The 27,280-nt window shown below is 30.3% G+C and overlaps 1 protein-coding gene and 2 non-coding genes across 3 annotated transcripts in view; all 3 read left to right on the plus strand.

Moving 5' to 3' along the window:
* Window positions 1–27,280, plus strand: part of LOC109593980 (max dimerization protein 1) — a 186,785-nt gene that overhangs the window by 71,176 nt on the left and 88,329 nt on the right. The gene's annotated exons all lie outside the window — the stretch shown is intronic.
* Window positions 17,861–17,931, plus strand: Trnag-ccc (transfer RNA glycine (anticodon CCC)). The gene has a single exon. It is a non-coding gene; the product is annotated as a tRNA-Gly (tRNA).
* Trnag-ccc (transfer RNA glycine (anticodon CCC)) lies at window positions 19,178–19,248 on the plus strand. The gene has a single exon. It is a non-coding gene; the product is annotated as a tRNA-Gly (tRNA).

The raw sequence follows: 27,280 nt of genomic DNA on the forward strand, positions 1-27,280 counted from the left end.
ATTTAATCAAAAGAACAATAATTATTAATCGATTAGATAATAACTGTGTGATTAGACTGATAAATTTTTCTTTGTATCATTGAACTCGGCAACTATTGGGAACACGCAGTAAATTATAAACTTAATTCAAAAGTAATCTCCAGATAATAACATGGACAGAACGTTAATAAAATACTACTCAGTTGTTGCGCTGCAATTTTCTGCCACACATAATAGTAATTTAAAATCGGCCGTTTCTCCCATCATTAATTTTAATATAATTTTGCAACATTGTATGAATTAATTCGTATGCGAGCATGATAGCATGGCACGCCGTTTTCTAAACAAAAGGTTGCGCAAAGGTGTGTTAAGTCAATTGTTATAAATAATTTAAACCCGATGGTAGTTCGACGAATGCTTATTCTATTACCATTAAAACTATTGATTGGAGTTAGCCGAAGCACCCAAAGTAATTTTTAAGGCGAACAGTGCCCCGGATTAAGTTATGAAATTGATATACCCTCGAGGTCCACAATCCCATTACGTAACTTCGGTTGGGCACTAACCCGCGATTGTGTAGCCAGATTAAGCGCACTACATCATCAAGTTTTATTATTGTTGTCGAAGTCGACACCGCGCTAATGACGGCGTTGACATGCGATGATGCGCGAAAATGACGCGGTGGAAACTGCCGCATGGGTAGGATGTAATTTTTTGGATAACTGGATAAAACTAAACGCTACTTTCAAGATCGCAAATACGAAATAAATGTTTTGTTGGTAAATCTGATATACTGGGTGTTTCAAAAGTAAGGTAAAATGTTAAAGGAGACTTTTTATTTTAAAAAGATAAACAGTATCGGACAAAATTAGGGCGACTATCTTAATTATTAAATAATACTTTATATCAGTAGGGGGAAAATAGTTTTTATTCAATTATTTCTAAAAATCAAAAAAAGTATTTATGTCTTTCACATTTAAAAAATAAAATTATTCTTGTATCAAAATAAGTGGTATTAAAAACAATCAAAATGTTTCGAGTTCATAGAACCTTCAGAGTATTTAGGAGATAAATTGAGGTGCAGAACTTCTTTTTGCTTATAGGCATCGGAACTGAACAGCAAGAGAAAGGAAAAAAAAATACTCTTTTCCGACGAATCAAAGTTTAATATTTTCAATAGTAGACTTCATTAAAAATATGTTACATAAATTATTAAACATGGAGGTGGCAGTGTTATGGTTTGGGGTTGTTTTTCCGCTTCCCGACAGAGGACTTAATTGTATTTTTTTGCACCCAACTTCACACTTAAGCCGTATAATTTTTATATGCATTGAGAGCCCATATATCAAGGCTTGCGTGTGAAAAATTCCAATTAATTCTACCCAGTAGTTTTTGGTTGGTGCCCTTTTAAATATGGAGAGCATTTTCGACATATCTTATTGTTTTACTACAGAAAGTGGAAAAATGCTGTTCAAGCCAGAAGGAAATTGACCGATGTGTATGGAGAAGGTGTGTTGACGGTACGCCAGTGCCAGAACTGGTTCGCCAAATTTCGATCCGGCAATTTTGAAATTTTGTCGAAGATGCACCACGTTTGAGAAGGCCGGTTGAAGCTGATAAAGACGCGACAAAGGCATTAGTTGATGCGAACCGACGAATAACAACACGTGAGATCGGATTGAGATTAAATTTATCAAATTCAACAGTTTATGACCACTTGAAAAGCCTGGGATTATCCTCGAAGCTCGATGTATGGGTTCCCCATATTCTCACAGCGAGAAATCTGTGTCGCCGTATTGACGTTTGCGATTCGCTTCTCAAACGTCACGAAAATGATCCGTTTTTGAAGCGCATCATCACTGGAGGCGAAAAATGGGTTGTATACAACAACGTCAAACGCAAGAGGTCATGGAGCAAAAAAGGTGAACTGGCTCAAACCATTTCCAAAGCCGACATTCATCAAGACAACGCGACACCTCCCACAAGTTTGGTCACTCACCAAAAGCTTTTACAGCTTGAATGGGATACAATGCCACACCCACCATATTCTCCAGACCTGGCACCACCGGATTATTATTTGTTCCGGTCACTCCAAAATTTTTTAGGCGGTAAAACCTTCACCTCAAATGGGGAGGTCAAAAACCACCTGGATCAGTTTTTTGCCAGCAAAGACCAAAAATTTTATGAGCGTAGAATTATGCTATTACCAGAAAGATGACAAAGGTGTTGGACCAGAACGGCCAATATATAATTTAATAAAGTATTTGTTTATTATACGAAAACTGTATTTCATTTCCACAAAAAAAAAAAAACGAAATTACTTTCCGAACAACCCAATAGATGGTTTTGTGTATTGTAACACAATAGAAGATGTCATACTACCCTATTGTGAATGGGAAATGCCGTCAAAATTTATATTTCAGTATGACAATAACGCTAAACACACTGTTAAGCTTGTTAAAGAATGGTTTGTTCCATAAAAAATGTCTTAAAGTAGCCAGCTCAATCTCCCGATCTTAATACTATAGAAAACTTGTGAGAGATTAGAGCAAATTGCATCACAAATAAAGCAAATTTGTTTGAACAAGTCAAAAATTTGTGGAACAATATAGACGAGGAAATAATTTTCAATCTAATCTCATCTGTGCCAAAAAGAAATTAAATGTTAGACCATTTATAATAGATTTTTATTATTTTTTTTTTAATTTTGATGTAGAGTCGTTTCATCAATGAAAATAACCCATTTTATATAAGTGTGTTTTATTATTTAATGGTACAAAAATCAGTATCGTAAATATATATTGTATAGTATTTAAAGATAAAGAAAGTCGCTCTATTTTTGTCCGACACTGTAAAAAGTGTGACAGTTTTCATAAAATTTTATTTTATTTATAATATACACTATTCTGTAGTTTTTAATAAAATTCGTTACACAGCCGCTATGAATCAAGCATTTTCTTATGCCCAACAATTTTTTTTATTTCTTCCAGTGGTGTCACAAATGCTATAATTATGTTCAAGTGAACATGATTATAGCATTGTATCTATGATTTTTTTGTTTTATACACAGGTGTCGTCCCTCTTTCCTTACATTTAAAACAATTTTTCTTCAAAATATCAAAATGGTATTTTTGAATCAATTTATGTTAGGTATACGTCCATGCAGGAATTATGCGATAATCCCAAATCAATGGAAAGAAATTCAAATGGGAATTATAAAAATAATTTTTGTTATCAGCCAATTGATTATAGAAAATGGCGCCTCCGCCTTTGGCCGATGGGAAAGAATTTCCCAATAGTTGAACATTACTAATTAGTGATATGTGTAAAAAAATTCCAGTTGCAATTGAAAAACAAAATTGCGATATACTCGATTTAATATTCAAACATAATTTCCATTCCGTCAAAGCCATCCGTATCCCGCTTTTATTTTCTCATCTATCCGATATGACTAAAAATCGATAAATTTAATAACTATATTTTGATCACTTCGCTCATAAATAAATATAATGTCTATTCAAACCACCAGCCTTCAAATGTGTGGTTTGTGCATTTAATATGGGGCTTTTCCCAGCTTATATGCAACCATCAATTTAATTCCAGCTTTTGTGCATTGCACATTTAGCAGCACACTCTTCATTAATTTTATATCACATTTTCACTAAAAAATTAACAATACCATTTTGATTTAAACATAATATCCATTAAATTTACCACTATCTATTATGTGTTATGCTACTAGTTAAATATGTTTTACAAACAAAACTTTCCCCTGACCAAAATTAATTTCGCGAGCTTATCTATTTAACAAGGTGAACTGTTTACGTCTCGTACACCATTAAACTTTATTCATTAGTAATTAACTGCAAATTGTTTAAATTTCCTTAATTATCATAATGTGACTAAAGTTTATCATGCTGTGGTAAATTAATTACTTTTTAAATCAAACAAAACGTCTGTTTACTGTACTGCGTTAATTGCGTTTAAGTACTTTATATGTTGCCTTTCGTTTGATTAGAAATTTTCACTTGCCAATCTAATAAAAATTCGATTTGAATCTAAAGTTTCAACTTGTGATATCATGATGCATGCACATAAAAAGTAATTGGTGTTAAACTCAAGGTAGATAAAACTAATTGCATTTATTTTAACAACCTTAAAACGTGTGTAATTATCTTTTTCGTTTTATTAATTCCCTGGAAATCCAGATAATGGAAAATGCATTGAATTGAGAATTATTATTCATGGTGGGAAATATTAATAAAAACGTTCAAACTCATTAAAAGTTTAAATCGAGGAGACTGGAACATAGTTAGTGGGTATTAAGACCGGCGAATAATTAACCAACTTGCCACTGCGTTTTTTTTTTTTTTTTTAAATAAGCTCGTTCTATTTGAAATTGAGAAAACGGAGTTGTAATCGCCCCTGTTTTTCGAAGCGTCTCATAAAACTTGGCGTTGTTTCTGTTTCGTTGCAATGACAATCTTGAAGATGATGCTGTAACAGCCTCGAATTACCGAGCGATGAATAAAATTAACCCAAATGATCTTTTTGCGTCGCTGTGGGCTGATTAATATCTGCTTTGATGATGTCGTTGACAATAACAACATTAGAAACTTATTCACAATGGGAATTACGTAAAAAATAAGACGGTTCGGTTGCGAACAAATGGACGGTGCATGTTTTCTTCGGCCAAACTGGGTCGCATTAAGCGAAAACGGCATTTCAATTATTACGGCATCATAATTGTGAAAACCATAATGATTTACTGGCTTTGTTTTACTCAATATTGCATTTAAAACAATTTAGTATGCAAATGCAAATCGTTAAGGATTTACTGCGAATTGAGCCATGTGAATTGCCTGAACCGCGAGTTAACACGAATTTATTGCTGAATTATTTTGTGATGGAAAGAAATTCCTGATGCCACAACATTGTATTCGGGTATATTTTTGATGAAATCTTAATAAAAATTTTACTTAATATTTCACGACTATTATATATTAGGTACTGGAAAAAGTAGTTTATGTTTTAAAGTTTAACTTATATCAAAAGTAATTATTATTATAATCCTGCCCTGTTTAACCAGGATTACCAGCTTCAGCCAAGATTACCAGTCCAAACTCATGTATGTGCAATGAAAGAATAAATAATTGTCAAATGCCTATTTAGATATTATAATTTCATTATGATGGAATATGCCTCTTTCTAACTGTTTATTCATCACCGTTTATTGGCCTATTTCTAAATATATTGAATGAGGACTTACAGCATAAGAAAATTATTCAGTTTTATAAATAAATATTTGTGTGATTAAAAAGTCCATAGTATTATTTTCTTTAATTAAAAGTTGAAATTATAAACCAAAAAAATATATTTTTTTAATTTTTTCCTGTTTAAAAAATAAATCTTAATGATGAGAAAAGGAATGTTTGGCCACTCGAGGAAATATGTTCCAATGTAACTTACCACATAAAACAAAAGTTCGCGTTCCATTGTTTGTGATACAAAGTGCCATTTAAAAGTTCCTGTTTTCCTTAAATACACTGTTCGAATTTTACGAGCGTAAAGTTTATATTTACGCGAATTATATGAATTTATGACTCGAAAGAAAAGCTTTATCTTGACTGACAGAAAACAAAAGTCCACTACTTTAAAACTTCACTCGTAATAATAAATCTGGTAAAAAAACATTTAAATTCTTACATTTCATCAGTAGATTTTGAATTAATTATACAAGGTTTGATATATTCAAAAGCTGTATGTTTAAAAGTCCATTTAGCTAGCTTACGTTTAAATTTATCAATATTTGCCAAGTAATTAAATTCTGACAGAAATTAGTTCGATGTTTTGATAAAAATATTCTATTGAACATTCACTCTGGTTGTTCCTGATTTTCAGTTTAATCCCCGTACTTCAATATAGTGAAGCACTCTTTTAGTAGACCATATAAGATAATTTTAGTATAATTGATATAAAATAGACGAGAGTAGCAAAACTCTTTGTTGATTTTATTTGATATTGTCTACCAAACTGACTGAAACTAATTAAAAATTGTTAATTATATCAATAATTGCTTGAAAGTGAAATTTCAAAAAAAAAAAACAGTACTTTTTTATTATTGGATATTAAACTATATTTCATGTTACTGACTGCAAATTAAGCTAATAAAGATAAAATTTACTCTAATATAGGTCGAATAGCTGAAACGGATTTGCATCTGATGAATATGTTAGTTTGCCCAGCATAATCCGTCTGAATTCGAGATGCGCCATATCATAGTAAGCAGGATAATTAATTAGCTGCGATTATTAACATAATGTACCAGCGTTAATTTCCCGCTTTGTCCATATATTACAAGATAACCTAGATGTACAAATGAAAATAATTAAAACACACTTATCTTTTTTTGTTGTTGTTTTTACTGCTACACCCGGCAGTCTAATTTACGTGAAATTAAATGTGAACGCCAGTGACATCAGCGGAATCAAATGTGCCCTGAAACAAGCACCCGAACCGTCCCCTTTCATTTTCAAAGCTAAGCAGATAAAGGTCTTACAGTATTTCTGCGGCCGCATATACTTTAATAAAGTTTATCATTTGGCCTGTATTAAATTTGTGTGACACTGCTCGGGGAAAGGACACTATTATGTTACATACGACATAATAACGGTCCGAGCAATCTAGAGCTCGAACAAGCGGTCGCATACACGAAAGCGGCGTTGTATCTCCTCCGCTTTTTTTTGTTTATTTACTACCCCTTTAAAAAAGCACGATGCCCCATGAATTATGCATAAGCGTGCTCTCGATCCTGTGGCATAAAGACGTGCGGTCCGCAGACGATTCATAGGCCACGTATCTTTTCCACGTTCACATTCAATCCCTATATTTATTTGCAAAAAGTTCTCACGTGCCATTTTGGGTGACTAATGACGGCGAAACAGTTTTGTCCCTGCTGCAACTTTTTGAGGTACGGGATTCTGCAAATTGGCAAATGCTAGAATTTTCAAACCGAACGGAGTGAAACTAATTTTTGTGTTCAGACCACAAATCCTATTTTAATATCTCTAAACTATCTCAGAAAATATATTTATTATATATTTCACAGTTTTCAATAAAGTTTAATAACATTTTCATTTTTCTATTTTTTGGTCCATGGTAAAATATTTCAGCATTACGTTTTTGTGAATGAAGTACGTCAAAAAAATCTATTTAAAATTATAGATAATATATACAACTCTTTTACATCAAACCATAGTAATGTTTGGAAATGTGATAAAATATCTTTTTCTAAAATAACGATATTTGTGTTAAATATCGAGATTTTAGTATTATTATCTAGCAGAAGTATTGTTATATTTTAAATAAAGATAATTTAATATAGCATAATTTATATACACTCCTGGACAAAAGTTTAGAAACCGTAAAATTGAAGTGTTAATTATTCGAATAATAATAATAGTAACAATGAATAATTTAAATAAAATTACTGTTCTATAATGTGTATAAGAGATTAAAAAAATACTTCTAGAAATTGGATTTACTTTTATTAAGATATTATAAAGTAAAATACAATTTTATACAAAATTAAACTTTTTTATTTGGACATAAATTTGGAAACCTTATTAAATAATTTAATTTTCGAATAATAAACCGAAAACAAATAGAAGAATTAATATTTTGTTGCATAATTACCAGCTTGTATGACTGCCGCACACCATTTGTTCATGGAGTCAACCAATTTGTAAATTATGGAGGTATTTTTTTACCATTCCATTTGAAGCCTTTTTAATAGCTCTGTCTTATTATTGTGTGCTGCCATATATTTCTTTTTAAATAAATTCAATGTTCTAAAAGGTTGAACTCCAGTTATTGTGAAAGCCATGGCAAAACTTTTCTTACGTACGTACTTTTCTTTTTCGAACCAGTGTTTTATGTACTTGGAGGCATGCTTGAGATTGTTGAAACAACCTACTTAGAGGCATATTATCCTCAGCAAAAGGTAACATGTGGTCTTTTAATATGATTCCATAAACAAATCAATATTTTTTTTAGTAATATGGACAAACTAGACAACTCTATATCGATTGAAACAGCCCTATACTATAACATTGCCCCCTCTGTGTTGAACTGTCGCTAATTGGTATTTTTTATGGAATCGTTTGCCTACTGGTTGCCTTTCCTAAATTTTGTCCCTGCAGTAAATAACTATTGATCAATATCGCTGGTTGTCAATCTGGGATATTTCTGGGATACACTATGCACACACTACAATGCTACAATATTAATCAAAATTAAATTAAGTTTAAACGTTAATGTATGTCTTGGTAAAAAACTAGGTCTTTGTTTACTGCTTATAATATTTTTTATAACTCTAAACTTTTGTCCAGGAGTGTATTTTTATATATAATTTTAAAATTTAAGGAAATATATTATTTTAAGTATTTATTAAGTGTCTCTCATATTAGGTGAAAAAATTTTTACCGTTTGCCAAATAAAAATAAAAAAAATTACACTTTTTCAAAAATTGTTAAATATCGTATTATCGTAGATATTTCAGAAATGGTCACTTTTTTCTTTTTAACTTGAACTCGTAACTGTCAAAACCAACCAAAATAATACACACTGTATACTACTGGGAGTATAAAATGTGTTTGGGGTTAAGTTAATACAACAGACATAAAACTATGATGATACAAAGAGAATTTTTTAGGCTCATTGGGACCCACAGTAATGATATTACCAACAATTATACACATCTGATTCCCTCTCACACATACACTCATTAAAGAAAATCCCTCGCACTCCAACAACCAAGCAGTTCATTACATGCAAGGCAACAGTTCTGTTTCAAAGACGAGAGACATTTAATTCACTGTCACGACTATATTAGCGGGATCCTTTATTATTTGATTTCGAATAATTGTCGTCGTTACATGAATATGGAATGTATAATTTCACGTTTCGGAATTGACAAGATGTTTGGCTTGACGTCGGCTGTTTCCTACTACAATTCCTTCAATCGCTTCAGGAACACAATGGCAGGATTTTCGGAACACGTGTATACGAATTTATGCAGCGCGGCTCTGCATTAAGTGAATTTAGACGCCGAATTTAATAATCTAGACTTCTTAATTAGAAAATTTGGCCGGATAATTTTGCTCTTGGTTGATGCCACAGTCTTGAAATCGTAGGTAATACGCCTCTTGTGTATTAAAAAATTAGTTAATTGCCTTTAACTTAATGTCTTAAACCGTAAAATTAATTGATGTTTCATTATTATTAAAACTTTTGTTTTTATGTGTTATAGTTATATTGAAAACTTGAGAATAGGAGTTTGAAATGTATTGGAGATTATAAAAGACTAAATCAAACTTATATATTTTTTTTGTTTCCAGGTAAGCTGCCACATTTATTTCATCGGTGGAAATAATTTGTTGGTGAGTTGCTATTTGAAATATCCAAGGTAATAGCTACAAATAGTCTAGACAGCGTGAATTTATTGATTCCGGGGGTGCTGTGTTGCATTCATAACTTTTTTGCGTCGCTTCCGATCCTCCCAGAAGGAAATCGGTTTGGTTTATCTAGAACTCCATCTGAAAACGTGCACGATGTTTATTGCGGCTTGGCCATTTATATTAATGTATTTGGAGAAAAAGCCAACACAATTATTGTTTGTGTTATTAACGGTTTTTTAATTTATTTACTTCCATTAAATACAGGTATTTAAAATTTTCCACATGGAAATGCATTTTCAAATTGAAATTAATGACGTTAATTAAGTTTATTGAATTGATTTTTTTCCGCTGAATTTTTATATTCATGTGGTTTCATCATTTGACGAGAAGAAAAATTGAGGGCTTAGTAATTAAATTGCGTCATGCCAAATGGACAGGAATGAATTATTTTTGATTATACGCAATTTACTGGAGCGAACCGATAAAGTATTAAATCCATTCCGAGATTTATTTATTATTCATGCGTGGTTCAACAAACATGTAATATGAGATTACAATTATGCAGGGTTATTTCAAATTCATGTTTATTATTTCCGTTTATTATCGGTAATATGTGAATATTTTTGTTGTGAATTCACTGGAATTTTGATAAAAATTGACAGTTTTAAAAATTTTATTTAATGTTACTTTTATTGTATTTTCACTGGGTTTTCTTGAAATCGATTAATAAAAAATTTATGGCAATGACAAAAAGGATTTTTTAACAACATATATTATCTCAATCAATTATTTCACTTATTTCGTATTTTTGTCATGTCGAAATTGAATTGAAGTGTAGAATCCACATTTAAAATATTAAACTTAAAATTTTCTGAAATACTCTCTAATTTTAGAAATTATTTAAAATAATGCCCTTTAAAAAGACGTTATTTGAAAAGGCGTTTCAGTGTTTTCTTTAAGGCAGAATCCATAAATAACTCGGTGACACCGCGGTGATCGATAGTTATTGCCAATAAAAAGCACCTCGCTCTTCAATTTCCATATTCCCGCAACGGAGCAAACAAAACATCGGAATTAATATGTATTATATTTAAATTGAATGTAAATAAGATGAGTTAAAGTGTTCCTAAACAGTGGGAATCGATACTCGAATAATCAGACATCGGAATATCTATTTCCGGTTTTCGTTCGAAGTGCCGTGCTCCCGTTCCCCAGTTTGTGTTCCAGGAACTGGGGACGGGGCTTCGGTTACAATTTTCCAGAAGCCTGGGAATGTTCTCACGACGAACGGGCTTTAAAAACCTCCGTTCCAACCCTGGAATGGTATCGTCGTCGTTTGAATTGCGATGGGTAAATTTTCTTCTTGGAAATGTGCACGCTCAAGGGAGCCGTTTTAAATGACTAATGTTTGAGTTTTCGATAGTGTTGCCGGTATATAATTATACGGTGACTTTTTGATGTTCCAATTTTCCTTCCATATTCAATTACAGATTCGGTAATAAATTCATCACTAAAATTAACTTTCTTTATGTTTTTTAGGCACAAAATAAGAAATAATAAGAAAACATACTTTAATGACGAAGAATGGGTAATAATAAAAAAGTAACAAGGTTTGCGATTATCACACGAAACTGGCAGTTTATTTTAGTGTTGACAATAAAAAAGTTTTGGTTAATCTGTGCCGTTAAGCCAATAAAAGAGTCAAAATAAAAATAATTTATTTCTTTTTACGTTTCCTGGACTAGTTTAATATAATAGCAAAGGAAGTATTATATATGTAATTATTTTCCACATTCAATGCGCATTTATTAATTTATTCTAATTATTTATTAATTAAAATTATTAATAAAATATTTTCAGAATATATATTGTACAAATATATTACAACAATGTTTTAATTATAATAACATATTATATTTATTAAAATAATAGTTTCGAGAATAAATTCATGAGACTAAGACTGACTCCTTTATTTGTTTAATATACTTCATATATTCAATTGAGAGAGGTATTTTATATAATAATAAATAAATAATAAAAAGTTGAATATTTACGAATCAGAAATGTTTTAACTCTTTATTCAACTATTTTACATTTAAGTTTATTCCTTTTTTTAATGTTGCCCTTTCATCAATATTGTAATTAAAAATAAATGAAAGAGAAAGGAAAATAATGAAAAAATAACAAAGCCTGTTATTATAATACAGATTTGGTTTATTATCGTGTTGACAATAAAAAAGATTTCATTAATCTGTGTCGTGAAAGATAATAAAAATGTCAAAGAAAAATAATTTATTTTTGTACGTTTCTTGGTTTTAACAGCAAGGAAAGTGTTTTATATGTAATTACCTATGTAATTAGTACAAATTTATTAATTAATTTCTTTTCGTTGTTACTTAATACTTAATATTACTAAAAAACTTAATGATTTGTTTTTTTTTTTATTTTTCAACACTTCCACATTCCATATTAAAATCACCCTTTCCATAAAAGAAATTGATGATAGATAATAATATTTTGTTAGATTTAATAACATTTTATGTTTTTTTTTATCCGAAGTCGTTATTTTATTCCATTTAGAAGTTATCAGGAGGTTTTTACTACACCTTTGAACCCATACTTTTAATAATAGTAATGAAATATTAAATATTTAAACGACTTTAAAATTAAAGTAAGTAAAAGCTCAATTTTATCAAAAACTTTTCCTTGCACATAATAAAACGTTGGAGAAGTTATTAAAAATAAAACCATCAGAATTTTTCGCAGTACGTTTTAATTTCACATTTCCCGAGTAAAAGAGCGGAGAAAATCACCTAAGTTCGGGTTAAACTGCCCTGAATACACATAGATACATATGAAATAGAGCTCTGAATAAAGTTTAGAGTAATCGTTTCATAAAGTACACTTTAAACTACGGACCACATGTGCGAGAATAACTTACTTATGAAACATAAGATGTCGCATCTAAATCGGTTATTTTGGAAATCCCTTTTGAAAGTTTATTAATAAAAATGAAGCGTGTCAGTTTAGTTTTGCTAATAAGGACCCGTGCGCTCGGAAGAATGAAATTTCTGATACAGCAACGAACATTCGGTGTAAACAACAGTTTACATTAGGGGTGTACGTGTGTATCGGCGACACTATTAACGTAGTTCTAGTAATGTAATACGATTTCCTTTCACACGTAATGGCGTCTCAGGAGTATATCCTATTTTCCTGCAAAAACAATATTAGAAAATCTCGTTTTCTGCATCGAGGAGCTACGCTCGTGTGCTACTAAACCAAGACGTGTTCCATCCACAACGCTCTTCTTCCTTGCCTCAATTTTTTTCGCTTTGTGTTTCCTTTGTCTGATTTGAGTTGATGTTGATAGATTTCACCATCCGCTTTTTTACATTCTCTAAAAGTATTTCACAAATTGATGCTCTGAATTTTTATGATCTTGATTTGTGCACGGCCTTCCAATTTTATCAAAGTCAAATTAAAACTTAAACAAAGGGGTGTAAATTTATTCGAATTTGCAAATGAAGAAGCGAAATTTACCAACAGTACGGTGACAAATTTTAGTGGTAGACGGCACGAATAAATTATTTTAAATACCACGTGCATATAAAGTTTCATCATTGCCTGATGCTTAATAAAGTATAATTTTAGGCGAACGTTGTTGTTTACAATCCAACAAACAGAACATAAACACGAGTCGTTTGTTGCGACGATAAATTTTATGGAACATTCAGTCGTGTTCTTGCATCGGGAAAAACCTTAATTAAAATCTATTAACTTGTGGTCACTGTTAATTAAAACGACTGGTAGTACCTTTTTTTAACTTGGGGAATCGATTCAGTCAGAGTTGTCTATAATTAGTATTTTTCGCTTCATCTTCAAAGCACGAATTGGACTTTTTCCTCAAACAGCTCAAACATTCTCTGTGTCAAAAAAAAATTGTCTTCAACGATTAAAAAATATGGCATCCCACGGTTCGCGACATTACGTATTAAAAAACTAATTAAAACAGGCTGGGGTCTATGTAAATGTCATATTGTCGTATATTATTGATCCGAGCACGTAGACAGGCTTATTCACTGGCCGGTCACGTTGCTGGAAGCGTTACAGCTGACAAGTTAAAATCAATGCTTTACAGCCTGCTTGTTTTCACTAATTTATGAAAAACCTCTTTTAGTGTCGAGTTTTAACAAAAGATTAACCAACCCCAAAAGCTGAATATCTCTTTTAATGTACATCAAATCCGGATACTTTGATCAGTTGTGATACATTTTTGTATAGTATAAAATGTTTCCTAATTTGATTTTTCATTAAAAATGTTTACGAGATTAATATAGATATTGATATTTTTGGCAAACTGTTTGTAAATAATATTTTGATCATACGTCATCAAGACAATGTATGTGGACTGAAAATATATTAACTAATAGCGAAATGTGGTTATCAAAAATATTTATAAGATTGTAACCTTCGGGTATCATTTACACCAATAATTTCAGCTTCTTTTATTATTCATCACATATTTTAAAGAACTAATTGTAAGTTAGAAAATTATAATAAATAAGTGAATGATTAAATTTGTCAGTTTTCTTCATCTATTTAATAATATTCAAATATTAATTAAGACCCAGAGCATTGTTTTTAGAGAAGTCAAAATTACAAATGTCACTTTCATCAGTTACACAAATATGAACCAAATAATGGAGAAGAACCAAACAAAGAAATTAGAGATTTAATCTTACAGCTAAATGAATTAAAATTATTGCAATTTCAGTCATCCAGGAATGAACCTGATGAACTTTAATGATTATTAATAATAAGTGTGCTTAATTACAGAAGTAGATATTAAACTGTACATTGTACCATTGTATACAACGCGTTTCGCTATAAACAATGTAAAATTCATTGTAAACCATGTAAAATGAGCTATTTAAATTGTTTTGACTGGGTGCGTGACCTACGTCATCCGACCTTACCCCCCGCCACTGTTCGACGCTAATAATTATGCGATACGTCCGCTGATTAACAGTTCAAAGACCTCGTACATTGCAATCATACATTAAACAGTCTGACACAATAAAAAATCTAATCTAAAAATTCATATGTGCACACACACTATTTGTAGCAAAAAAAATTGGAAAGTGATATTGGTCTGATAAGTGTTTGTTATTTTGAAAGTGTTTGTTCAGCTTATCGAAGTCTATAAATATACCATAAAAACATCGTTAAAACTACGTGTGTCAACGAGAACAAAAGGAAATAAACCATAAACATTTGTATGCACTAGGTACTGGAAGGACATCACCAATTACAATCATCTTTATAAGTTTAGTGAGAGTTAAAAACAAGAAACAATTATAGTTTAAGCACACTTAATAAGAGCCCTTAATTTGTGATAAAATGAAGAGGTTGGTAAAGGAAGAACGCTAATTAATGTAGTTCAAATAGATCATTGAGTACAAACTAACAAAATTAAAATCTCTTAATTACCACAATCTGCTTACTTGGGAAACTCAATAACATTGTTAAAGCAGGGCTGCGGGGATTCCCCGATTCAATCCCACTTATATAAATCCCGGATAAAATAGCTAGCTACAACGTCGATTGTTGCGGTGATATTTATGCCGGTCGTGTCCGATGATTAATTGCATCAGGTCATTTCGTAGTTTGTGCCGACAATAACGGCCTAATTGGGAACACGATGCACCTGAAATGGGGAGGATTAGTTCAAGGCTGGCATGTTTCAACGACAGGAAAAAGCGCCAGTTTGACTCAAACCCTATTATGATGAATATTCCCGAAAGAACATAATGTATTAATACATAGCGGCGCTTTGTAAATCCGGGATTAAGCTTGTTTGCTTTGCCTCGGTGTCTATGGAATAGGCTTTATTCCATGAATATTGATCGACGACGTTATTCTAAACATTGTTCGCATCCATCTCGTGTGTTCATTTTGATGGATACACGAGATTATATAAATGAATCGTTCCATCGGAATTCTTGTGCCAGCAACAAAAACTGCAGTCAAATACGTTAGTTATTATTAGTTTTTCAGGCGTGGGTTTATTGTTGAATCGAGTTATGAAAAGATTGGTGCTGCTTTTGTTAATCAATCCTACAATTATTTAAACATATCAATAGGTTATAAATAGCTCGTTAAATTTGTATTTCGTTGAATTCATGTCCGCTTTAATGAAACGAACAACAGTCGAGCTTGTCAAATTCATACGTACAAACATGTGTGGACACACGTGATTTTATGTTCTGATATGTAATATAATGAACCAAATTATTTTCATAAATATTTCTCCATTTGATGTTGACGTATAACCGTGCTCATTAATTATATTAAATTTCATTTAGTCGTAAATGTTTTAATTATTTTTTTGCACCCCAGTAATTTGCTAACAAAACTAATTAAATTTAATTTGCAATTAAAATTATTACTGAGAAATATAATAAATTAAAAGCGACATATTCAATCCCTCAGTAATGGAAAACTTTTGTATGAAATTACTACAATCAAACATTTACGTATTTAATGAAATTTATTTTATTAAATTTTATAGTCTTTAATTTGTTTCATTCTCCAGAAAGTCTACTGATTAAAATTCATGTAGAAATATTAATAAATAAGTTCAGGATGTAAAAGACTTTTCTTCTAGTAATATAATATAGTTCTAGTAATAGATTATTGATTCGAGAAATAATCCCTTGATGTCATTACAAAACATAAACTCGCCGAAATTCCCGCAAATTAATGTTCCGCATGGTGGCATTGTTTGAACTGAAATAATTGGCCGCGAATCAATATTTATAGACAGAGGCAGACAACACAAATTGAAATCGAATATCTGAATGGGTGTGTTACACAACGGCCATGAAAAATGGTTTCCATTAACCTGCTTTGTTCTCCAAACTACGTAAGTCACAAATTCTCCATTGTTTGCCGGGATTTCACATTCATTCGCCTATGAAAGAAGTTACTTATTACCAAGTTTTTTAGAGTGTTTTAATAGAGCCTGGTGCACGGTCTCAGCGAGTGCCCCGTTTTGTGCAATCCATATTATGCAAGCAATACGGTACAGAGCTTTTAAACGACTTTCTAAATAAAAACTATTTATAACGTACATATTTTTGTGGGTTTCAGTCTAGGCACACACAAAAAAAGAATTAGGGGGATATTATTCAATAACTTTTGTCTCCAACATTATTTTTTAGTATTCTACCATAATTATTAACATTTTTTTACTAAATGATAAAAACAATAGGTAAATAAAAGAAGTAAATTGAAAGAAAAAGTTTATTAATATGCAGGTTATTTAAACGCTTCAAAGAGATGTACTTCATCCAACAAGATTTATCATACTGAAAGTGAATGAAAGCATTATTGTAAAACATGTAAAAAATAATGGATAATTAGTCTTTCATTCAACTGTTCAACCTATCGTATCATAGGGTAGTTGTCAGATATCGACCTTTACATGTTCTCGACTTCCATAATTGATTATGACGTTGATAAATTAACTTTTAACATACACATAAATATATTGATATAAATGCAATCTAAATAAGCAAATTTAAAATTCTCTTTTATTTAAAATATAAAACGAACATTGTGCAGTGAAATTTAATTAATTATTATTACTTAAGAAGTGCAAATATAGAATACAGTTATCTATAATTGCCTTATTATTAAATATGAATCATGAATAATTCATTTATTATGCAAAACATTAATAGATACACTGTCGATTTATTGTATCATTAATATTTTTTAATAATTAGGCATCTTACTGGTATAGGTCAAGGAAATTAAAAAAAAATCATTTATCAAAATTCAATAAATTTTACATTTCTCTTGTCATGTATAATCGGGAGAAATAAATTTATCACAAAGACAAATCCTGTTTTATTATTTTTATTTGAAAGACTAATAAAACATACTAACAAAAAGGGATAATTTGTGGACGAAAGAAATAAGGTTGTATCCCGACTGCCAAATTGTTTTTCGTTAGATCCTCGACAAAACGATTTCCCCCTGATTCACCCCTAACTATTTAGTTTTCGTCGATTGATTTTGATCGATTCCAAAATCAATCCCACTCCTTTTATTGTCGGTTAATTGAGACAAGCCCGACCGCTCACAATGCGAATTGTCTCATTGAAACGTCAACGTCGAATATTCGATCGGTTTAATTGAAATGCGATGGTGTTTTTCAATGTGAGGCCAATATAGAGGCCAATTTCCTCCCTGTATAGTTTGCGTGTATAATATACCGGTGAATGCGTTTTATTAAAGCTATTCATAAATAAATGATGATACGCGAATATTTTGATTTTGTATCTTTTTTGTAAGAAAACAAAAAATTTAAATATTTTATAACTGCATTGTAATTTAATCGTCCTGCAACACAGGCACCGTTGGTGTAGTGGTATCATGCAGGATTCCCATTCTTGCGTCCCGGGTTCGATTCCCGGACGGTGCACGTTTTTTATAATTATCTAAAGGGGTAGAGAGAATGGTGGTTAAATATTTTAATGTGTTATTAGAATGTTTTATTTAGTAAATTAATTGAATACAAGAATTTTAATATTCTCATTAATATATTTTTATTTATTAATTTTTTAGCTTGATAAAAATTTTAATAATTAAATTAACAAGGTATTAAATTTCTTGTAATATTTTGGACAGTGTCTTTAGATTGACATACCAGGGCATGAAATCTTTACAACTGATTAAATTATGATTTAAAAATGTAATATATGTAAAAATTGAGTTTATTTGTTGAACAAATTTACTCGAATGAAGAAAATGACTGAAAAACGTCAAAAATTAGATGAAGCAGCTGGTGCAGTTGAATCATCTTTGAAATCTTCTTCATCTCGATCGAACTTATTTACATATTAGACATTTTAAGTCAAATCTTAAACTGAATAACACAATTACATAATTTTGTCATTATTTCATTGAATGAACTAAACGAATAAATATGTATAATTTTCCTGTTCATATGAATTATCTCAGAAAAATAGTTAATTATATAAATGAAATCTTTAATCTCTGTAGTTTTCAAATAAATTTATAAAAATCATAAGAGCTTTTTAAAATTTGTTTAAAATTCGATGGATAGAAAATATACTGAAATTAAATTTTAAGAGTTTATTATTACATATTTCATCCTCATCCTTCTCATCTTCGGCTCATATTAATATTTATATTTCAATTAACTCAAAAAATAAAGTACCATGGTTCCACCTTTTCATAGGTTCATTAACGTCATCAAAGACTTCAGTCGTAATTCTTTCATTTTTGTTGCCAGTATTAGTATTTGTTAGACTCTTTTTAAGGTCTCTTTCATGTATTGACAAGAAATTAAAGTGTACAGCAATATCTTTTTTCTCCTTTTCTACATTTTTGTTCAATTCAAAATAATCAACTGAACCGAGAGACCTTTGACGACATATGAATATCTAAATATGCTGCGGTGTCAGTATTTGTAAATAAAGACACCTTTTACAATTAGAGTAAAAATACTGTAATACAAGTTACAGAAAATCGACTTCTTAAGATAAAATTATTTACAAATTTAGTGAAACATGAATGATGCACTTGTAATAATTCGAATTATAAAAGTTTTCGATTATTTCTTCACTAAATACGTATGGCAATTAAAAATTCACACTGTATATTCAGAATCATAAGGTGAAGATTACCTCTTTAAAAAACAATAGGCACCGTTGGTGTAGTGGTATCATGCAGGATTCCCATTCTTGCGTCCCGGGTTCGATTCCCGGACGGTGCATTTTTTGTTTTAAATTTATTATGAATTATTTCTAATAGTATTATTATAATTATTGTCATTTTAAAGGGGCAAACTTCGCAAAACTTTATGTATGATTCAATAAAAATTGCCTTGAAAAATCAAGAATTACTGTTAATCTGAATCATTCTTGGCATACCGTTGCAGCCCAATCAGCGTGCACATATCGCGTAAATGCAACAAACCTCCCACAAAACATATTAGTTAACCTCGCGCCATAATCAATACCTATCAAAGCTGATTATGTGTGCTCCTAACGGCACGAACTAATTTGATTAATTATATTTCTCCCGTCCAGAATAAAATATCAAATAGCCACAAAACCTTTCTCGTGCACGCAACTCGTAAACAAATCTAACAAGTAATTTACCGAGCACGATCCTTATCGGCGACCAACAACAGCCGACACTTTATGGGGGAATTCGAGAAAAGTGCGATTATCGCGGCACTGTATCACCTAGCGAAAACGTTACATCTTACATAATGCCCATTCAGAAAATTAAACCGCTCCGAAATTAGGACGCGACTGGTTTTTTTTTCTCTACGGAACGACCGGAAAAACGCCGAAACGAATTCTGTTCGTTTTCATAATAAAATTTTTACAGCTGTTGTTAACATCGCGAAACATTCATATAAATTATTTTAGTGCGGAGGTTAAACCTTGGATAATAAAATTAAGGAATAAAAAGAAATAATTTAAAATATGTATGTAGATATGGGATGTAATAAAATAGGCAATCAAGAGAAAAGAATAAAATATCATTAACGGCAGAATATTAAATATTGTATATAGTAATTAGTATCCACTGAAATAATTAAAAAATTATTTAAGAAAAAAAAGATAATTAAGAAATCTCATTAATTTTTGTATTGTTTAGTTATATAAGAATATAAATTTTTAATTAAAATGTCAAATAATTTAGGAAATGATGTAGAAGATACCAATCAAGTGCCTGGCCACTCAAATAATTAACAAACTTTAAATGTGTAAAAAATAAATATAAGTAGAAAATTCATAATTTGTAAATAAGTAGCAACTCAATTCGGGATGCATGAAACAGAATATATTAAAAGGACAAAAAAACACAAATAAAATTAACAAATAAGATTTATTTACATAATACAATAATATAATTGTTGTAAATTCACAATTATAAGATTACCAATTATTATTATTACCAAGATTATCAAATTTTATTTTACTTTCATACCCTTGTTTAAATTAATTTATTCGAAAATAATGCATATATCTAGTTTTCTAATTGAGTTATTTTATGTTCTTCATTAATTACTTAAATATGATCATTTATATTTTTATTTTTGAAACAATTAATTATATAAAGTATCGGACAAAAGCCACATTTTTTTGGTTAATTACTAAACAATATATACTCACGAAACTGATTTTCCTTCTATTAAATAATAAATAAAACACACATATAAATTATGTTATTTATTGACGAAACAGGTTACGTTAACCATGACAAATAAAACCAGAAAATTAAAAATTTTCATCGTCCAGTATCCCTTTGACATAGACGAGATTAGATTGAAAATTATTTCCTCGTTTATTTTGTTCCAACAAATTTGCTTTATTTGTGAAGCAATTTGCTCTAATCTTTTTATCCACAATCTTCCACAAGTTTTCTATTGGATTAAGATCGGGAGATTGAGCTGCCTACTTTAAGACATTGATTTTTTGTTGACCAAACCAGTCTTTAACAAACTTGGCTGTGTGGGTCATGCTGAAATATAAATTTCGGCATTTTCCATTCACAATAGGGTAACATGACATCTTCTAATATGTTATGATACACAAAACGATCCATTTTGCTTTCAATTTTGTGAATCGGGCCCGTAAATGGAAAAACAAGCCAAACAGTAACACTGGTACCTCCATGTTTTATAATTGTTGTAACATATTTAGGATGAACGGCGATGAACAAGCACCAAAAATATTAAACTCGGATTCGTCTGAAAATAGTACTTTTTTCCAACGTCTTACTGTCTAGTTCCGATTCCTACAAGCTTTTCGATTCTTTTTTGAAAGAGAGTTTTTTACTGGAAGTTTTCCTAGCAGCCACTACCCGACGCAGAACTGTCCCAAAACAAATTGATGTATCTCCTAAATCTCTTAAAATTTGAGTTGGGACTTCCTTGGATTATTTCTAATAACCATTTTTATGATATAATCTAATGTTTTGGAGGTTTTTCCGTTTCGTCCACTTCGTTTACGATCCTTCACACTTCCATGAACTCGAAACCTTTTAATTGTTTTTGATACCACTTTTTTGATAAAATAAACTGTTCACTTATAACTTCTTGCGATCTGCCTGAATTATAGGCCACACTAATTTTATTTTTTAAATCCAGTGACAAATGTTGATCACGAGGTATTGTTCTTAGTGTAAACAGATGTATGAAAGATATAAATACGACTGAAAAGTATTCAAGTCGCTTTAATTTTGTAGGATACATTTTTTTGCCTTTTAGAAATAATTGAGTAAAAACGGTTTCTCTCCTACTGAACGTGAAATGTGTAGTGGGCATAAATAAATATTTGTAACTTAAACATATTATTTAATATTTAATATAGTCGATCTAATTTTGTCTCACACTATATATTCTAATACTCTCCAAATTTAAATAAGATTTATTAATTATTTTACCGTTTCACTTTTAGACTTAATTTTATTTAAGGGTAGTATTTAGATTCACTCAAATTAACTTTTTTTAAAATATAAGATGTTATATATAATAAAACAAAAGGAATACATTTAGAATACCATTCACAATTGTTTTATAAAATCCTTGTATTATATTATCTATTTTCTCTTACTCCTGTTCCCGTTTTTAAAATAAGTATGAATTTTAGTAATCTTTCAAATCCAATACATCTACTAGAATTATTCTACCCCAGGGAAAACACGAAATAATGTAAAAACTGTTTCAATTTGAATTTAATTACGTTGTATTTTCCATTTAAAAGCATTCCTTAATTAAAATCCACTTTCCATGTAGGAAAACGGCGCCGCAAAAGAGTTCCTCAGCGTTCCATCATAATTGAACGACAAATGAAAAATAATGTTATAGTGCGAGTTAATGCAATATAAGCGAAGAATATAAATTTTTCAAATTGTGCGGTAATGGAGTTCGCATGTTTCGGTATAATGACGAGAAGATTGAGGAAACATTCTGTTTCTGATGTCGACTTTTTTTCCTCCTCTCTCGTTTTATTGTTTTGCGGCGCAACATTATCTGCCACGTCTCCAAGAAATATAAATCTATCTTTATTGCCTTTAATGAGTTTGGTTTCGTCCACATTTTTTTTCGAAAGGATCGCCATCCCCGTAATAATGCGTCCGAAAATCGGTAAAAAAATGCAATAAACGTCCGAGAAAATGATATATTTATATTATTTTATTAAAGACTATCGCTGTTTTCGGTACATTATTTCATCGGTTAATTGAAAAATGTTTATTTAAATATTATTTTCTCCAATATTATGGCTGAGGTGATATTAGTTTTATTTACAGTAAGATTTTTGCAATGGGTAGTGTCAGATCAGGAAATTTTTTTTTTGTGTGATGAAAATGGGTGGAAAACTTGTAGAAAATGCTCTCGATGACACGTCGGTCACGTACACATAAGTACATATTTGAATCCGTGCGGGTTTTTGTTGTTTGTTCCTTTTAACCACGTCTGTTCCCTGATACACGGTTCGGCGTTCCGCTTCGCCATATTTTCTGGTTTAGCGGCCGAGAGCCTCGGCGAATTCCTAAAACGGACCGGAACTTAAATTTTCGTTAGCTTAGTTTTAAAATTAAGACAGACCCGTTTCTCAAACGTGCAATACCTGGGAGGTAACAAATAATGATATACGGGCTGGGATACCGGGCGTATAAATTCTTTGAATCAGTACGGCAGGGAACGTATTCCGTCGTTGCAATTTTTATATACGGAAACGTAATTTGTCTCAATAAATATTTTAAATCTTAAGTATAAAGGGAGTGTTTTTTAATGATTGTTTCATTGAAGACCTATTTTAAAAATATATTTTTAAAATAAAATTTATGTTTTAAATATTTGACTGTCTAACTAAAATTGATTTATATTTATTTATATATTCGTATTTATAATATTTTATTTTTTTATAGTTTATCAAATTCGAATTATTTCAATTTTTCATTTTTTAAAATATTCTTATTACCCTATTATTAAAAAAATGAAAAAAATTCAAATTTTTAATATTCCGTTTTTTTAAAATTTTTATTTTACCATCAACAGATAAAGTTCCATTTATTATCGACTGAATTTGTTATTATATAAATATTTGAAAATCTTTATTGTTAAAATATTTACAAATTTGAAAAAAAAGAGGGTCAAGGTAGGTTAGGTTAGGTTTCTATTTCTTTTTTTTTGAAAATATTTTTAGAATATATTTTTGAAGAATTATCCGAAAAAAATAGTCATACTGTATAAACAAATTCTTTCATAAAATTTACAAAGAAAAACCTTAAAAATCAGTATTATCAAATTTGAAATTAACTTTTCTTTAAGAAATTTTGATGTTTCTCAATTGACCAAGTCAAGTTCTTCATCACGTCAAATAGAAAAAAAATATATGAAAAAATATTGATTTTTTGATGATATAAAAATTGTTAAATTCACAAAGAATTGAAAAATTACGTTATCGAAATTTTTTTTTTTGAAAATATGTTATTTTTTAAGAACTTTTTGTAAAAAAGATGGATATATATATATATATATATATATATATATATATATATATATATAGTATAAAAAATTTTATCATAAGAATTTCAAGCAAAAACCGCAAAAATCAGGATTATTTTCCAATAAATAAATAATTTTTCTCTAAGAAATCTTATTTTTTTTTACTTGATCAAAACATATTAATACGCCGAATATTTTGAAAAAAGAAGATGTCTTAAAATTTTTTAAATCAATCCAACACTTTGAAAATGTGTAAGTTGTTTTTTCAAATCTTTTGATATCTGTATATTGAAATAATATTGAAATACACTTCCAAACAAAACTTTTGACTACCTTCTAACCATCAATTCTGTTACGATATGTTGTATAATCAATTCAATAAACTCAGATTACAATAACTTTTAATTATGAAATGTAATATTAATAAATTTTAATGTTTCAGGTAAGATCAATAAAATAAAATAAATAAATAAATTTTATTGGTAAGTTTCTATTATAAATTAATTTAGTTTTTTTTATTCCAACTGGGTAAATATTGAAGGACATATTTTTCGTAAAATGTTGTCCCTTTTTTAATATAATAGCTCCCTTATCCGAACCATAAACAATAATGGAAAAATCAATACACGAAAAGCGGATGCACTTTTTCACGAAATTTATTACCAATATTTTCTTGTTAGACGAAAAACTGGAGATGATTTATTAAAATAGCTGCAGAATCTATTTTAGCCGATGATTTAGTGCAGAGGTCACGTGCCCAGTACACATTTGTTTTAAATTTAAACTGCCCAACGATATATAAATCGGAAACTGGTATATTTATGCACAATATAAATTAGAGGGAATAGAGGAACAAGAGGAAGTTGCAACGTAATTTCGAAAAATTAAAATAAATATATTACGTGCGGCTTTTTAAACTGGGTATATCTCTTTTGTTCATACATGCGACGTTTTTAAATTTTAACATGCAAATTCATACAGGACACAACGTTACAGTTTCATTAAAATGCGGATTAGTTTATTAACTGCACCCCATATTATAAAATTGCTTTAATTCAGTGGGACTTTTCCAAATTAACTTGCAAATATGATTGCATTATGTGCAGCATTTTTTAATTTCGCCTACGGTATCTCGTGACTAATTTTTCGTTATATTTTACAAGCTAAATGCAAAATGAGAAAATTGCTGGTGGATAATCGGATTTCTTTATGGCTGAAAATCTTGATTCTCGTAAAACTGTAACGCATTTAATACTACGTGATTGACGTAATTAAATCATGTCTATTCTGATTATACTACTGCTCATTGAAGTTACATGAAATGAGGGTAGTTTCATATTTTTAATTAATTTTGTTTCATTAATTGTTAATGTCTGTCCTTCGTGAATTTGTGGACGTCAAATGATTAAATTGAATCGACAGTGATGCAATTTACTTGCAGGAAGTTCTAAAAATTTAATTAACACGTTCACGATTAATAAAATTTCCACTGATAATTAGTTTCGGTCAAATAAAAAATTTACACGGCAATCAATGAGTCGTGGAAGTACTTAAATTAGTAAGAGGATTGTTTTTATAACTTCTGTAGAGAATTATATTGAATTCAGTTTAGTAATTATTTATACATAATATAAATATATTAGTAATTATTTATACATATATAAATACATTAAACATTATTTCGCTTTCGCATAAAGTTCAAAATTATAAAAGGAACTGAACGGATTTTAAAAATAATTGCCCTCACTTGAAACAAGAATCAGAAAGGAAGTAAGCCTTGTATTTTTGCTAAATTATCCGTATGCATCTGAATGCTTGAAATTTCTTTCGAGTCTCCTCGAGACTGGGTCTAGTACAATGTGGAGATATTTTTAATTGGGAGCGAGGAAATTCCTGCGCTCTCCTTCTACGCGTTATATTGTAATTACCGACGTTCCAGCCTCCAACCCTTTCGCCTTTGATAAATTTAATCCATTCGTCGGGCCTCGCGAATAATTCAGCCTTGGAAGATGTACGGACACAATTATAAGACGCGTGGAGGGTTAAGTAGATAATTAGTAAACTAGGAGAAAAGCTCCCGTCTGAATTTTCGTCGGTTCGTCTATTTTATCGGCGAACCTGGAGGTCTAATGGCACGGAGTCTACGTGCCAGACGGCCAATTGCAAATTAAAATAAAATTGCAGCTCCGTCTAATCATCCGCCGGAAATTGTCGTCACCGACTTTTATTTCATCTATAAAATTCAATGGATATTTGAATTTCGGCTTATTTATTTAATTCCAATATTTAATAGATAATTTACTGTATATGATTAATTAAAATTACTGGTCCATATGTATAGGATTCCTTAAAACTTACTAATTTTGTCAATTTCAAGACCAGGTTGAGAAAAATTTACTTAAGTGTCCGGAGCTCATTTTTTTTTAAAACTTTGCTTTAAATTACATAATGATAGATATATCTCAAACATCTACAAAAATTGTTTTTAGGTTTAAAAAAAAATTACTTAAAATTTGTAGATAATTTTTCCAAAAATTACCTAAAAAAATCAAGTTTTCCATATATGTAATAAATTAATTTATCTTCAGGTAAGATATACTCACTGACAAAGAAATTGCAACACCAAGAAGGAGATATTCAAAATTTAATATTGTTTTGGTAAAACATACAGCAAGGTGTAAATGATTAAAATTTTGTGTTTTTGGTATAAGTTGTCCCATATAAACTTAAATAAAATTTTTACGACAATTCAAATAAATTTTGTTATTCGCTTTTTTTGTTATTTTCTAAAATTAAAGTGTTTGGTTGAATCCAATATCGATGTTTAGTAATGTTAAAATACCTATCGCCAGCTAAGTGAATTTGAAAGAAAATTTTTCATTTCGACAAATCGGTATTTGCACTAACAGACATTCAATTGTGGTCTTCAGAGACCGATTTTCGACAACTAGATCTTTGGCTGATGAGTGGTTAGGAGAACAAGAGCATGTTTAACGCCGTCATTTGGACTGCAGTATTATTGGCCCCAGTCTTTTCTGATGGATCTCGATTCTACTTGGGTGGACATGACGGGCGAAAAAAAATCAGACGGCGTCGGGGAGAAATACGTTAACCTGTGTTAGATGTTGAACGATGGGTGTTATGGTAAGGGATGCTCATGGAAGTAGGTCACCTTTAGTTTTTATTAGAGGCAATATGACAGCGCAACGTTATCTTTCAGGGCCAGGGATCCAATATTTCAGTAATATGTTATAATGCTCTGCCCCATGCTGCCCTG

The sequence above is a fragment of the Aethina tumida genome, chromosome 3 (assembly GCF_024364675.1).
Source record: "Aethina tumida isolate Nest 87 chromosome 3, icAetTumi1.1, whole genome shotgun sequence".
Classification (NCBI taxonomy): domain Eukaryota; kingdom Metazoa; phylum Arthropoda; class Insecta; order Coleoptera; family Nitidulidae; genus Aethina; species Aethina tumida.